Genomic DNA, 15,369 nt, shown 5'->3' on the forward strand with positions numbered 1-15,369 from the left:
TTTGGGGGAAATATTTTGGGGGAAAATTTGATTTGAATAATAGAGAGATGATAAATGGGGGGAAGTTTGTAGGACGTGTGTGTGTGTGTGTGTGTGATGTTTTGATTGACAACCTGCATGCATGCTAATACCCTATGAGTGGTAGGAGGAGAGAGGTAATTATTTTAGGCATTAGAATATTATTATTAGTTGCTTTTTTCTTTTAATCTAAGCCATTCAATATCATGATCTAAGGGTAGACAATGGAACTCATGCACTCAAATGTAAGACATGGACTTACTTGATCTTATTACTATATATATATATATATATATATATATATATATATATATATATATATATATATATAGAGAGAGAGAGAGAGAGAGAGAGAGAGAATCAGGATCTCGTGCGAACTTTAGGAACTCATTAATAACCAATAGATTAAATATATCTACGGTCCACGTTACAGCCAATTACTACTCCAGAATCCCCCACACAGTACCCCTTTTTCCTTAAACTAGTAGCCTTGTCCCAACCCAACCTTCTCCTCCTCCCTCTCTCACCCCGGTGACGCCGTCAAGCTACGACGAGCACCATTAACTCCGGCGAACCTGCATACAAATCTCCTCCTCGACATCTTAGCACACCATCGATCATAAGTTTATAATCATCAGGAATCTTGTCACGGTCGACGATGCTCACGAAGTTACCATATCTGATCTGGCGATGCATTGACCACTTGCGTGCTCCACTGCTCTTCTTTGACATTAATATTTAACTCTGAGTGTCACATTTGTAGATCTGATGGTTAAATTTTGAATCTGAAAACATCCTCGTCGGCGAAATTCGAATCTCCTAGTGGTGGTGGTTGGAACGACGTTAATTGGTAGTGGTTTCCCACTTCTCGGTTTGCCGTCGATAATATCTGAATGGTCATTGATATCATCGGGAATTTTTTAGTAGTCTAGTGACGGTTGTTGGTTCGGTACGATAGATGTCGTGCGTGTAAGAGCGACTCATGGTGGTGGTGGTGGTGGAGTGAGGTGGACGGTGGTAGTGACTGGGGGATTGGGCGGTGCTGATGTGGCTCTGATAAGTGGTAGTTCATGGGTTGGGTTGCAGTGGTTGTGATTGTGGAATGTGGTAGGGTGGTGGTGGTGGTGGTGGTGGTTTTGGGCAGTGGTAGGGTGGTTGACAGTAGTAGGGTGATTGGTGGTTGATGGTAGTGGTGTAGTTTATAGTTTTGGATAGATACACGAAGTGTTGTTATCGGATACATGTATGAATACTATTAGATACACATATGATTCGTGTATCTCAGAGTACTGATATTTGTATATGCCACTACTTTGTTAGATGAATTGACTCTTCACTTCGTAAGACATTAATGTTAGTTGATTTTATATGTTTGTAGTATACTAGTATCTCTTCTTTTTGTCATAATTAGTTTTACCATATATTGATCATTTGCACACATGTTAATCAATATTTTTTTTTTACGATGTAAGGGTAAATATTGGTGAAGTAATGTTGATATTTTGAAATATTTACACTTGTCAGTGGGGCAATATACTAAAGGAAACAAAAGGTAACATTATGAAGGATCCAAAACACAATTGTTGGTCGACCTTCACCTTGCAAGCTAGTTGCACCTCTTTACCTTGCTAGATACATACATTTACCTTGCTAGATACACATCTCTAGCAAGGTAGATACACTTGTTTACCTTCCTAGATACACTTCTTTACCTTTCTAAATACACATCTCTGGCAAGCTAGATACACACTTTAAATTGTTAGATACATGTCTTCACCTTACTAGATACACACCTTTAAATTGTTAGATACATGTCTTTCTTTATCTTGATAGAGGATACTCTATTCACTTCATTTAAAACATGAATAATTTTGAGTGCAAAGAAACCGCTCATTCATTGAAACACGGGATACACAGAAACTTAATCTGAGTACCTCGGTACAAATTATCTCATCTTCATAAATCTATCACAAACATTTCTCACAAAGATGGATCTTACTAAAAACTGATAACAAATTATCATGTATTTCTATTAGAAGTATTAATCATCTCATGTTTCTAGCTTTCTTAATACCATCAATAACCTGAACACCTGCAATTTAACACAGTTCATAGCTTACAGCCTTACACCCTCTTCAATCCGAATTTCATCCGAAACATTAGGCTAATTCTAATGTTCTTTCAAGCAGACCAACTGAAAAACCAGCTGCAGTACTGACAGTGTAGTCAATCTTAGCAATCTTTCAAAAATCAAAAATCAACCATCCGATCAATCGCTTTCACCAATGATGCTAGCAATTACAGTGAAACATTCAACTGTCATTCCTGCAATCAAAGCATTCTTTTAATCCATCAAACACTCACATTACTAGATACACACCTTTAGTCAGTATTACAGGACTCACCATTGCATCATACTCAACCGCATTAAACTAATCCTTGGCATGAGTCTCGGTCATTTGCTCGAGGTGTGGTGTATATAGATCATGCACTCTGCAATAATTAGTTTTCGTAATCTCATAGCCTTCAGCCCCTCTACTTCTAGTTCTTCAGTGAGTAACTTGAGGAGCGACCTTGTTCTGCAGGCGAAAATGCAATTAAGATTAAGTTCAGGAACGATCTCATAATTTACAGCACAATACTACCAGAGAAAGCTGTCATTTATACATCAAGGTCGAATCACTACTCAAAAATGAACAGCACAGGTCTCGTTAATCATGACATCGTGCACAAAAATGTATTGCAGCTAACTATTTTGACAATCTGACTATTTTGACAATCTGAAAATGAAATGTGCTTGATTCGAAGCCTGCATTACCTAGATACACATATTACTTAGTCTAGAGACACATATCAGTATTGTGAGATACATAAATCATACATGTATCTAGTATTATTCATACATGTATCTAGTAACGATACTTCATGTATCCACCCCATTGGAATCTTGATACATGGTCGGCTTTTGCCGAGCATTCGCACTTGATAGACTATTGTCAATGCAAAACACCCACCACAAATAAGTTCACCTTTAGAACATCAATATACTATCCACATCCGACAACCAATCACACTTCATGTAGGACATGTTTTCGCAATCCAACTTCACATGATTTGGTAGAATAAACAAACAAACTTAAACTTTGAGTTAGTAGCCATCAAACTAAACTACCTAACCGAGATAATCTATTTAATTTCAGCTCGAATAAATGACGAATACCAACAAAACATAAAAACAACCACAAACTACAATTATTCTAGTAAAAAACCTACATTTCCCAAACCACAGATTCACAATGAAACCGTAAAAGTCTAAAAAAATACCTAGAAACCGAATCAGGAGTCGCCAAATCACCTCCGGTTTGCTGCTTTTGCCCCTTCATCTGCTGCTCTGCTTTTGCCCCATCATTTCCAATTCCAGATGTTTAGGCCATAATTACAACTTTGTCGCGATTTTTTACTTCGTTTCCAGCAGATCTATAGTTAAAATCACAATTGATCTTATCCAATGGTTGCCGACAAGAGTAGTGACGCAGTTGGCCGTCGCTTCTCCGACGTTTGGTTGGTCGAGGGTGATGCCGGCATCAGGCTATGGTGGCTGTCGTCAGGTGGTGGTGGATGGGGATAAGAAAGTATTAGAAGAAAGTGGGTCGTTAGGTGACTGGTGGTTCAAGGAGGTTGCCGCCGGTCGCTGACAGTGGGCTGAATCTGAGCAGTGATCGGTCCGTCGTCGTCGTTGGGATTCCCTGGCGGCAACAGAAGTCAGTATATGAAGATATAGGATGAGAGAGTAGTGGGGTTGGTTTTTAACTGATAGACGGGTTTTTGAGTTAGTTTGTACGGTTCGTACTGAACTCTAGTTCGTACGGGATCTCTTTTCTGAGGGAAGATCTGCCAATATTGAAGCTCCAAAACTCGTCTTGTCCACCTCTTTTCTTAGGGAAGATCTGCCACTATTGAAGAACTTAAACAATGAAAAAACAGAAAATAGTTCGAAATGATCAAGAAGGTGAAAACAAAAGGTGTTACCAGCTTAAATCTGTACACATCAAGACTACATATCTACTACTATCATTATTGAACACCCTGAAGAAAATAGCAGTTTGTTCTGTCAATTTTTGAGACGCCAAAACCAAAAACCCAAATGGCCCAACTTTGCCTTCAACGGCCTCACTTTTCTCGGCACAAAGGAGCTGCGGGTCAACCCAACTGGCCTCCATGGGCTCAGCCTCTTCTAAGGTAAGCAGTTCGAATGAGACCTCGACATCAGTTTACCACCACCAACAACTTCACATTTCATTATCCCTAGTCCCTCAAGGCAGTAACTCTTCTATAAGATCGTTGAGACAGTATGGACACACACCATGTCAGACACTTCTAAGTTCTAACCGAATCTAACTAATATAGACGTTTAAAAGACACGGTAATTTAATTAAATGCAAATTATCCTCCTCTTTCAAAGGAGTAATTAAGACAGCCTACTCCCAAAAAAATTAGTGCAGAGGGGTAGATAAACTCAAAATTCATACTTAGAACTTTTATACAAAACTGTCAAAAAAAAGAATTTTTTTACAGAATCCATAGCCAAAACACATCATGAATGACAAGTACAAGAGGCAACACCAAATATCAATGGTAGGTATAAAATGAACTTTCATATAGGTACGAGATTTTCTCTCAAGTAGATACACCTCTCTAATTTGCTTACAGTTATCAGAAAAGCATACTTCTCTAGACACTTATTCTAGTCTCTCTTTCTCAACATTTAGCCATACGACTATACGAGTATTAAACTTTGAATGCACTTCTGTTGTTCAGCTGATCTTGTATTAGCCAAAGCTTTTCAACAACACCGATCATACTAGGCCGTTTCTCCCCGTTTGAAATGAATAGTAAACGACAACAGTGGGTTAAACTAGTAACAAAATCATACCATAAAATAGACAAACTCAGGGGACTACTGCTTGTAACCAAATTTCCATAGACATTAATTCATATCTTTCTTTATCTTCTTTGTAATCCTTTCACCATAGTCCGTCCTATGTTATTTCGATACTTCATATGAGCTTACGTACCCGTGTCCGACACTCGATCCTTGGACGTTGGACTGACACTCGGACACTTCATTTTGGACCAAAAGCTTGACAATTTTTCATAAAATAGCCGTGTCTGACACTTGGATACGCACCCGTGTCCGACCCTTCAAGCCGAGTCGGAGTAACATAGAGTCCGTCTAATACAGGGCGAGAAATAAACCATTGGAAGTCGTCTTAAAAAGTACTAGATACAAAAAATACACATAGTATTACTACCGCATACACATGGTATTAACACTAGATACACAAATTTATACCGTATAGATTTGCGTATCCACTAGTAAAACCATGTGTATCCGGGCTGGTATTTTGGGCATCCAAGATTTAAAGATCAACCAAAACCAGCACCTGGCCACCACCACCACCACACCTACTGCTAGCACCACCACCACCATCCACCTCGAAAATTGCTCAACCTATCTTTTTAAGGTTTAGTTTTTTTTTGCCCTCCCATTCGATAATAAGGGAAAGGGTTTAAGGTTTAATTCAGCGGCTCCGCGTAGCGGACCGCCTAATCCAATCCTAAATTCTTTCCCGTCCTAAATTTAGGATACCCGTCACCCTCGTTGAGTTGCTAGATACAAACTTTTAGCATGTTAGATACATACCTCTAGCTAGCTAGATACACTCCTTTAAATTAGTAGATACATACCTCTAGCTAGCTAGATACACTCCGTTAAGTTGGTAGATACATACCTCTAGCTAGCTACATACACTTCTCTAATTTGGTAGATAAATATCTCTAATTATCTAGATACACATGTTTAAGTTTCTATATACACTTCTCTAACTTGCTAGATACATTCTAATTATCTAGATACACTCCGTTAAGTATGCACATGTTTAGCTATGAAAACAACACGATTATAACCATATCATCAGCATCAAAACGTCATGAGTACAACCATCGTCAAAATGGCATGACTCGTATCCTGGTTTGAAACAAATCAAATTCAAAATTGCAGATTTACTTAAAAAGAATAAAAATACGTCATACTTGAGCATCTCGCTTTACAATTTGTACACATTTTTTAGTTATCATATGGATAAAATAATTTAACTTTATGAGTGCTACTCATTTTTTAGTTATCATATTCACTTGCATTTTATGTTACCTTTCTATTTATGGGGCTTGTATGATCATCATTCGAGGAGGTAATACTGAAACTTAGTATCTGGTGACACTATTTAACTTTACTAATGTCACATTACATCGACATGTGGATTTCAACTTTGATAAATAAAACAAGTTTCATTTCATTCTAGTCCCTAAACAAATATACCAGGGAAAAAAAGATATATAATTCTTAAAAGAATGGTGAAAAGAGAGAGCTTACCACTAACTAAAAGATATAGAATTATTAAAATGCTCAACAGTTTCCCGAAGGTTTTCTTTCTTCCTTTGGAGATCCTCCTAGAGTCCTAGCGGTCCAAGATAGTACAAGATTCAGAAAGGTTTATCACCTCCTCAATTTCAGCTGCATATTACGATTGACAATGTTTAAGAACAAACGAGAATGGTAGGCAGATATTGCTCTGTAAGATAAATAAATGTAACATACTAAAAAAATAGATAAAAGAAAACATAGCAGTGTAAAGAAATAAGGATTACATGTGAAAAATTCAGAACGAGCTAGGATTCAAAGTTAGAAAAATAAAAAATATGAATGAAATTATCAGAGTTACAATATACCCATGTAATGCATTAAGATAGCAAAAGAAAAAGTTAACTAAAACTGTCATATTTTATTATTAAGTCTCTTGTAAAACGGTTTTAATAATAAAGCATTGTGAAAAGATTTTACAATGTCAAGAGTGACGATTGTCCCTATCTAGCCGTCTCTCGTTCTACCCTTTGATATGAAGGTCGTAATGCCATAAGTACGTGAATGCACAAAAGCATTGGAGAAAGAAGGCATGCCCCACGTTGCTAAGACTCTTAATACAAATTTATTAAAAAATTTCTAGATAATTTCGACTTTTTCCAATAATTCGCCATCACTCAAATCTAATCTTTGTATCTTTTCTTCACCTCCTTTCACTCATTTACTTTGATTAATCATTATTGTTATGAGCGCTTTTTTATTAGATATTTTTTCCACAACAGTTGACTATCTACTTACCAAACAGAGTAGACTTTGATTCATTCCTCAAACAGGCTATCCTTGAACAATTTTAAATTCTGTGTTTAATGCGTCATATTTTCCTCTATTCCCGAGTAACTATTACTTCATCCGTCTCAATCATTTATTCTATTCTTTTATTATTTGTGAACAATCAGTATTATAGCTCGGCCAAGTTTAATAATGCAAATTCAGCATTGTAATTGATTTCAATAATTTGTTACTCTACTTCTACTAAATTATACTCCATCTATGTTCCAGAATAATACTCGTTCAGCCTCAATCATTTATTTAATCGGGTTATTTTAATAAAAGATAAACAAATGCTTGGGACGGAGGAAGTACATATATTGATAATTGATTGTTAGGCATGGTTGTACAATAGAGTTGGACCATCTAATTTATGATTGAAAGAAGTTAACTTGCAGACATCATTAAACCACATATTTAAAACAGCAGAACATTGAGAAACCTCTTCACAATTCTATTGTTCAAAACTAGATATTTTCTGTGTAAGAAAAACAGTCACCGTCTGACTGGCTGCCAACTTGAGAACTATACCTACCATTTTCTAATTCTAGGCAACAAACCAACATTATATAAAATGAGCCAAATACAAACCTTGCTAATCCTTTACGACGATAGTTGAGCTGGACGTATTGAAGAAGATTAGGAAAAACGGCAGCCAGGTTGTCTTCCTTTGCCCATCACAGCACTCTCGAACCACGGTAACCAACCATAGCTCCTTGCAGCTCCAGATACACAAGTCGATTTTGTGTATCTTGTAATACTAGCTTGTGTATCTACGATCATATATTATGCAACCACCACTCACCACCTCACGATCACCACCACTGACCAACCCTACCCACGAGTAACAGCTGACCCATCATGCAATGTCGTCCACTAACCTCATCTATGAACCATCGCCACAAATATCAGCACTGACCCCTCCACGCAACCCACATGTGACTACCCCACAGCGTAGCCATACCCCAATTACTTTCTTTCTTCATAAAACTGGATTTAAATGTTAGATCTACCAAAAACGGAGTAAGATTTCAAAACTTTATTTGATCCAGCGAGGTTATTGCGAAATTTGGAGCTGGATAATGGTCTCCGTCGACGTTTTCGTCGCCGGCGAAGTTAACGAATAAAGCTGGCGGTTGGTCGGGTTCGTCGGCGTAGATATCAACAGTAGAATCGTTAGGTTCCAACATATCTCATGATGGTCGGAAGCTGCAACGATTGGTGGTGGAGGTGATGGTGGAGGATAAAGACAAGGGAGAAGGGAGTCGGGATAGTGGGTAACGTGAAGGAATGTGAAGGTACGGGTGAGATATGTTATTGGACAGATTGGTCTCTTAGAAGAGTTCGTACCGTTCGTACTGAACTCAAGTTCGTACGGGATCTCGCCCATATATATATATATATATATATATATATATATATATATATATATATATATATATACCATAGTGTATATGATTAAATTTTAAATTTTGTATTTAAAACATAGTTCCTTTATTTCATCGTGTTGTTTCTTTGTTAATAATGTAGTGCTTTGCTTAGATATGGGTCTCAATGTTTGCTTACCTTGAGGGTTGTATAGTTTTGATGAGTGAAGACGCATAGACACACGTGGTTGTGACAGAGAGGATGTGAAAAGAGAGTGAGTTGATGAGTTTACGAGGATAAAGGGGTGCTAATAACGTGCGATGAATGAGTATTGTACCTTGAGAGCTATGAATGTGAAACATGTGTTTTATTGGAATCGATGTGAGTTTGTTCATTTTGTTTGGATTCGAGCCATGTAGGTAGGTAAGTGCATGATGTTGTGAAAGAGAGAGTTGTTGGAGGAATGAGGATGCTATTGGGCTAAATTGTGGAAATGGTTGTTAGTGACTATATTGAATTCGATAAGGTGGTGGTGATGGTATTGGGAATAAGGGAATCAACTTTTGAGAAAGGAATCTTTTATGTTAAGTAGTGATGTTTCGCTATTAAGGAAGTATTATTTTGTGATTCAAAGCTATTGATGTGATCTTGTGGATAGTTTATGTCGGAAACTGGGAGAACAAGAAAGTGGGTTTAGCTTACGTAAGGTGTCTTGGGTTGAGTAAGATGAGTATACAAGGTAATTTATGGATAATGAGTGATGTGTAATCAAGGTTGAGTATTTGTTGATGGTTTGGACTTATGGATTGCATGTTGAAGGATGTTATAATTGAACCTGATGTGAGAATGATAGTTGACAAATTGTTGAGATTTGAATTGTGGAATAATGAGAAATAAATTGAGGTACCTAAGGGTAGAATGAGGTGATATCTTGGGTTGTTCATAGTCGTGGGAATATGTAAATTGAGTTCAAGGATTGATGAGAATTGAAAAGAAGGTAACTAGATGGAACTCGAGGTGATCAATTAGATCGGACGGTGAAACATATCTAATAAAAGTCGTAGTAAGAAGTGAATGACGAGACTATTTAAAAGTTAGTGTACACGTTTGATATGGTAATTGATAGTTGTCCTTTGAAAGTCGGTTTTCGGGGAGCGGTATATTGTGTTGTTAAGCTAGTTGATCATTGATGTTATATAGGGTAACCGTTTAATTTAAGTATGCATGCATGACGAGTGAGATTAGTTGGTGAGATTTTGGCATATCGATGATAGTATAGATGTTTTTTGTAAAGTTGCCTCCCAATCGTTGAGTGAAGCGCCCATGGCGTACATTGTGATCTTGTTGTAGTGTCCATTTGAGGAGCTAGAATGATGGCCTTAGGCCCAGTGTTCGTCTATTAGCATTGATGTTATAAAATAGGAAAGCTTGGAAGCGAGTTTGAGAGTGAGAACCTTCTGCCCAGGTGACACTCGACCGAGTGCACCACGCACTCGATCGAGTGGCCGCTTACTCGGCCGAGTGGTCTCCTACACTCGACCGAGTGGCCAAATACTCGGCCGAGTGCCCTCCTACACTCGACCGAGTGGTCTGCCTTGACCATTGTTTTGTCAATACTCGACCAAATATAGAGTGTATACCCTTATTTTCGTGATTATATTGGTTGGTTTGTGATGGATGAACATGTTGACCCCATATGGGTAAGACCTTGTGAATTGTTTACGTTTGACCGTATAATGTGACTTTTGATATTTAAGAGTGAAATTTAAATGAAATTTGTTAATTGACAAGTGTTAATTGAAGTGATTTTATGGTGTATAAGTAAGATGAAAATACAAGTTATGTATCACATAGTGGTCATTGCATGATAGTGATTGTGGTCTTCCGTATAAGCGGAAGGGGTGATGATAGATGAGAACGAATATGGAAGCACGTGTGTGATCACGTGGTGAATTTGACGCGGTTTATATGTGGCATGATGTCCGAAAATGGGAATGTTGAATATTGTTGAGTCACATAACGAGAAACTTTGCATTAATTGATTGTTTCTTGTAGTCTGCATATTCGTGATTGATGTGAATACATGTGAAAGTATGAGATTTGACGTGATATAGATATGTCATAATAATCGAGTTATACCCTGTGATGTATACGCATATGACGTGAACATTATTTGCGCACATTTAGCCCTCTAATTGAGCCTATTTTGCATATTATCATAGCGTCTCATAGCCATTTTACCCGTCAAATGCTTCCTATTTTGCTTTCCAATTGCTTTGTGTTTGATTTATAGGAAAGGAGACAATTAGGCGGAAATTCCCGTCTCTTGAGCTTATTTGGAAGGACATTGGCAATCTTGGTTGAACGAGTATTGAAGGAAAGGCATGAACCGAAGGCCAACATTACAAGAATAAGGAATTCACGAAAAGAAACACTCTGCCAAAGAATCCGAGCGTCCAAGGGAAGAAGACGCTCGTCCAAAAGACCTACAATCCGAGCGTCCCAGCCTCTCAGCCGCTCGTCCACCTCTGCAACAATCCGAGCGGATTCCCCTCCTGGACGAGCGGATCGTAGCGTCTTCAGCTGAGATGACCATCTCTCCGAAAGACTAGCGATTCCTTACCTAGAACTCACAAATGTTAATTACTAGTTTAGCCTTTGTTAACCTAATGAAGCACTATTATAAATACCCCATTTTGATGATAATCAGAGGGGGCCTCCATATTAGAAATTATTCTTAGAGTAGATTAGGAGTAGATTAGAATAGATTACTCTTTAATCTTTCCACAAATTTCACATTATTCTCTCATTAATAATTGTTCAAGTTTGTTACTTTTGGGTAATTGAAGATTATCGGGTTATTATTGGAGGATTGACAACCCTTCATCAATCAATCAAGTTCTCTTCTTTTATTCTTTGCTTTATTATTTGGATCATATCAAGTTTGGTATAATTCATTTACTCTTTACTCTTTATTGTTTATTTCCTCATTCTATTATCATGTTTATACTTGTTGTGATGATTGACACCATTAATGACATGTTTCCCATGATAATAAGTGAGTAGTTTCCTTAACTAGGGTTAGTGGGTAATTAAGGGAAGTAAACATGGGGATTAACCATGCTTAATCTAATATGTTTCCATGATTAAAATTGCTTGCTTGTTGTGATGTCAACCTATGCACATGTTATGTTTGATGAAATGCTAATCCTATGAATCCTTGCATTTATAACCATCTCTTATCTATTCAACTTGACTTGTAAGATATAAACCAACTCGAGTCTAGTTAGACCATGCATAGAAGTTGATTAGGAGGAAATTAAGTCGACTTGTAGGTGTTGTACAACCATAGAAAGGGCTTATGAAGAATACGTATCTTACAAGGACCGAGAGGGATGGACTTGTAATATCACCTTGCTTGAGGAACCTATCTCTGAGACATTCGAGATACCTTATCATGAAGATGAATGCCTTTTCCCCATTTCTGATGAAGACTACTTGGCCTCTACCGTGGAGCCAATGATTGTTGAAGAGGATATGGTGGACCTTCTTTAAAAGGTCAAAGCATCATACAAAAGCTACTTGATGGAAAAGCTCAAGAAGAAACTTGCACGTGAAGCTACTTGTGGAAATTTGGCACCCACAATGACAACTTCTAAGGAACTCGATCATCAAAGCCATGACAATTCTCCTTCCACCTTGGAAGGATTGAAAAATCAAAATGCTATTACCGTCACCAAAATTGAAAAAGAAGGTGGTGAGTTGAAGTCTCCGGACAAATATAAACCATACTTTAATCCTAGTGTTGACAAGAATCATGGGCTTATTTATTGGAAGCATTGGGAAAGCTCTAGTACCAAGGACAAGGTGAAAGAAAGAACTTATGGCAAGCTTCCTTGGCCTAATTTCACGTTTAAATGGAGCAACCCATACTTGTGCTTATTTGGAGCTTGTTCACAAGCTTTCGATCTTCTATTGAGAGCCTTGAGCTCTATGGACAAGAATTTCTACAATTTGAGCTAGTTTGGTGGAGTCTTATCTCAAACCACCATTTGTAAGATATTTCTTGGAAATTTATCTTGTATAATATTGTACATTTTTGCATTTTTATTTAATTTCTTGCATGAGAGTAGTGAGAGAGAGTTTTCTTACATTTTTATTGAGCAAAATTTCAGAAAAAGATAAGAAGGAACAACAAATTGGTGCAAGGGTATGATTTTGCAAAGAAAGGAAAGAAAAGGAAGAGAAACAGCGAAAAGATGCTCGTCCCGAGGGCAGGACGCTCTTCCAAAGCCTTCATCAGGGTATTGTTCAGCGCTGTATCGAAATCCGAGCGAATTTGGCCAAAGACGCTCGTCCATAGGGAAGACGATCGGCTTACATTTTGGACGCTCGTCTGAAAAGGCGGTGAAGAAAAGTTTTGAATCAGATCGAATCCGAGCGGATTTTTGAGAAGCCGCTCGTCAAAGTCGACGCTCGTCTAAGACGAAGACGCTCGTCTTCCGCCCACTTCATAAAATGCAGAGTTCCTGTAACGAAATCCGAGCAGATTTTCTGTAAGACGCTCGGACTACCAGAGGTAAGACGCTCGTCCCGCAAGGAAGCCGCTCGGATTCTGGCGTTTTTCTCAAATTATCCGCCCAGGCCCCACCCGTGTCCGCTCGTCTTCTCCCCTTTTATATAAAAACACCCCTTTTCTCCCTCATTTCCTCACCTCATCTAACCCTAAATCACTCATCTTTATACCCAAAACACTCCCCTCACAATAAAAGCCAACAAAACCCCAATTTCCCCAATTCAAGATGCTGAATCTCAAGGGCAAGGCTAAGAAACTTGTTGAATCCGCCGCTAGGAAACGCAAGGGTTCATCCTCTTCATCCCCACAAGAAATGATGCCGCCAAGGAACTTCCGCCCCATCATAAGTGGAGGGATAGAGCAACTTGAGTACTTCCCGGAGGTACTCTTCACCTCCGATGACCACCGCAACAAGTTCGCCAGGTTGCTAGGTAAGCACTATGAACCCACTCAGTTTATTGACACTAAGGTGTTAGAAATCCTTGGGATAAGGTACCACACCGAGATGTTCTTCGATGGCTTAGGGATTGAGAAGTTATTCCATGCCCATGAGGAGACGTACCTTAGTCTCACCTTGGAATTTTTAAGTAGCCTCCGTATTGTCACGAACACTCGAACCAACGTAAGCATGGAGTTTCGGTTGTGCAACCTAGACCATAGCCTCACACTTGATAAATTTGCTCACATTTTCGGTCTTATTGTACCAACCGACTATACCGACAAACCCGCCGATTTCGATGTGGACCTACTTTGGAAGGCTATTTCCGGGAGGGATTTCATTCACCAAAAACAATGTTATACCTTTGCTATCCAACACCCGGTGATTCGGATCACCGAACGTTTCGTAGCCGGCACCATCAATGCGAGATATAAACAAGATAGGTGCACTCTCATTGATTTAACATTCCTTGAGTCCTATCTAAACGTTCGGGGGACGAGGCGATAAAACTTCAATACCTCCCTTGAGATGCTTACAAGGTTTTATGACTTTTCTCAAGGGAACACCCAGCTCAAGACCTTCGTGATGGGAGGTCTAATTACTATCTTGGCTAACTTCCTTTACCCCGGGTTCAACTCCCGTTGGACTTATGCCCCTCTTGAGGGGAATACTTTGATTGATGAGGACGCCGTCTTCAACCACCACCGGTGGTGTGCCTACACTCAAGGCGGAAGTGTAGAATGGTTCACAAAAGGGTGCTCCTCCATTATTCTTTCGGGGTGGAATATACCGGGTACCGACCCAAGGTTGAGCCCGTATTCGCCTAGGCCGAGCTACCTTCTCGACATCCAAATCATTGGCAACCCCCCTCAAAGGGAAGAAGCACCCCGCCAACCGCAAATACCTCGTGGGATACCGGCAAGGCCTATTCCCCCACCTTCCTATGTGCCCATTCCACCATACCCTACTCCTTATACACAATTCAAACCGCAAATCCCCGATACCCCGGGTATTCATGACTTGATGAACCTTATGAATAGAGTTGATCTCGGGGTGCATGAAGGGAGGGTCGACAACTACTTGGCCCCTTATCCCCAGTACTATCAAATGGCACAACAAGGGTATATCTGTAACACCCCGATTTATAAAGGAGCTCCTAGCAAGACATTCCCTAATAAACCGGACTGTTACCATCTCGGTTTCCCGAGGTAGTGAATAACAAATTAAACTCCAAGGCAAATTACATAATTTCTTTAACTTAACTTTTTTACAAAACCTCATTTACATCAAATTACCAAGAACTAACATAAATAAAAGTGAAAGTCTTCTAAATGATGATCTAGCTACTAAGTCGTCTGATCCAGTGTCTCACGCCCATCAAGCTCCCATCCTATCTCATAAACCTGTCAAGTCCGCCGCCAATATTTGGGTCATCACAGTGTTCACGAATACAGTGGTCAACCACGAGGTTGAGTAGAGAATACAATAAAACAACAAAATATGATATGCATGCTCCTCCGTCACCTCCACCTCCATCTCAACTCATATCTCATAACCCGTACAACCCAACCATACCGATCCCCGGTAGACTATATATCGACGAGCCGATCCGCCCGCAATCGAGGACACCAGGGCAAGTCTGCAGAACCCGCCTGGGCCTTATCACAACATCATCATCATCACACCACATCACAACAACATCCTCCATCTCCAATGCAT

At 39.1% G+C, this 15,369-nt stretch overlaps 1 long non-coding RNA gene across 2 annotated transcripts; it reads right to left on the reverse strand.

The window, feature by feature from the left end:
• Positions 1-1,912: 1,912 nt before the first annotated feature.
• LOC141623602 (uncharacterized) lies at positions 1,913-8,647 on the reverse strand. Of its 2 annotated transcripts, none has more exons than XR_012533471.1 (5): positions 7,859-8,647; positions 6,452-6,592; positions 3,343-3,965; positions 2,424-2,597; positions 1,913-2,343 (listed from the first exon to the last, which is right to left on the reverse strand). It is a non-coding gene; the product is annotated as an uncharacterized LOC141623602 (long non-coding RNA). The 2 variants fall into 2 exon arrangements; XR_012533472.1 differs by having other exon boundaries at positions 3,343-3,971.
• Positions 8,648-15,369: the final 6,722 nt, after the last annotated feature.

Source organism: Silene latifolia, chromosome X (genome assembly GCF_048544455.1).
Source record: "Silene latifolia isolate original U9 population chromosome X, ASM4854445v1, whole genome shotgun sequence".
Classification (NCBI taxonomy): domain Eukaryota; kingdom Viridiplantae; phylum Streptophyta; class Magnoliopsida; order Caryophyllales; family Caryophyllaceae; genus Silene; species Silene latifolia.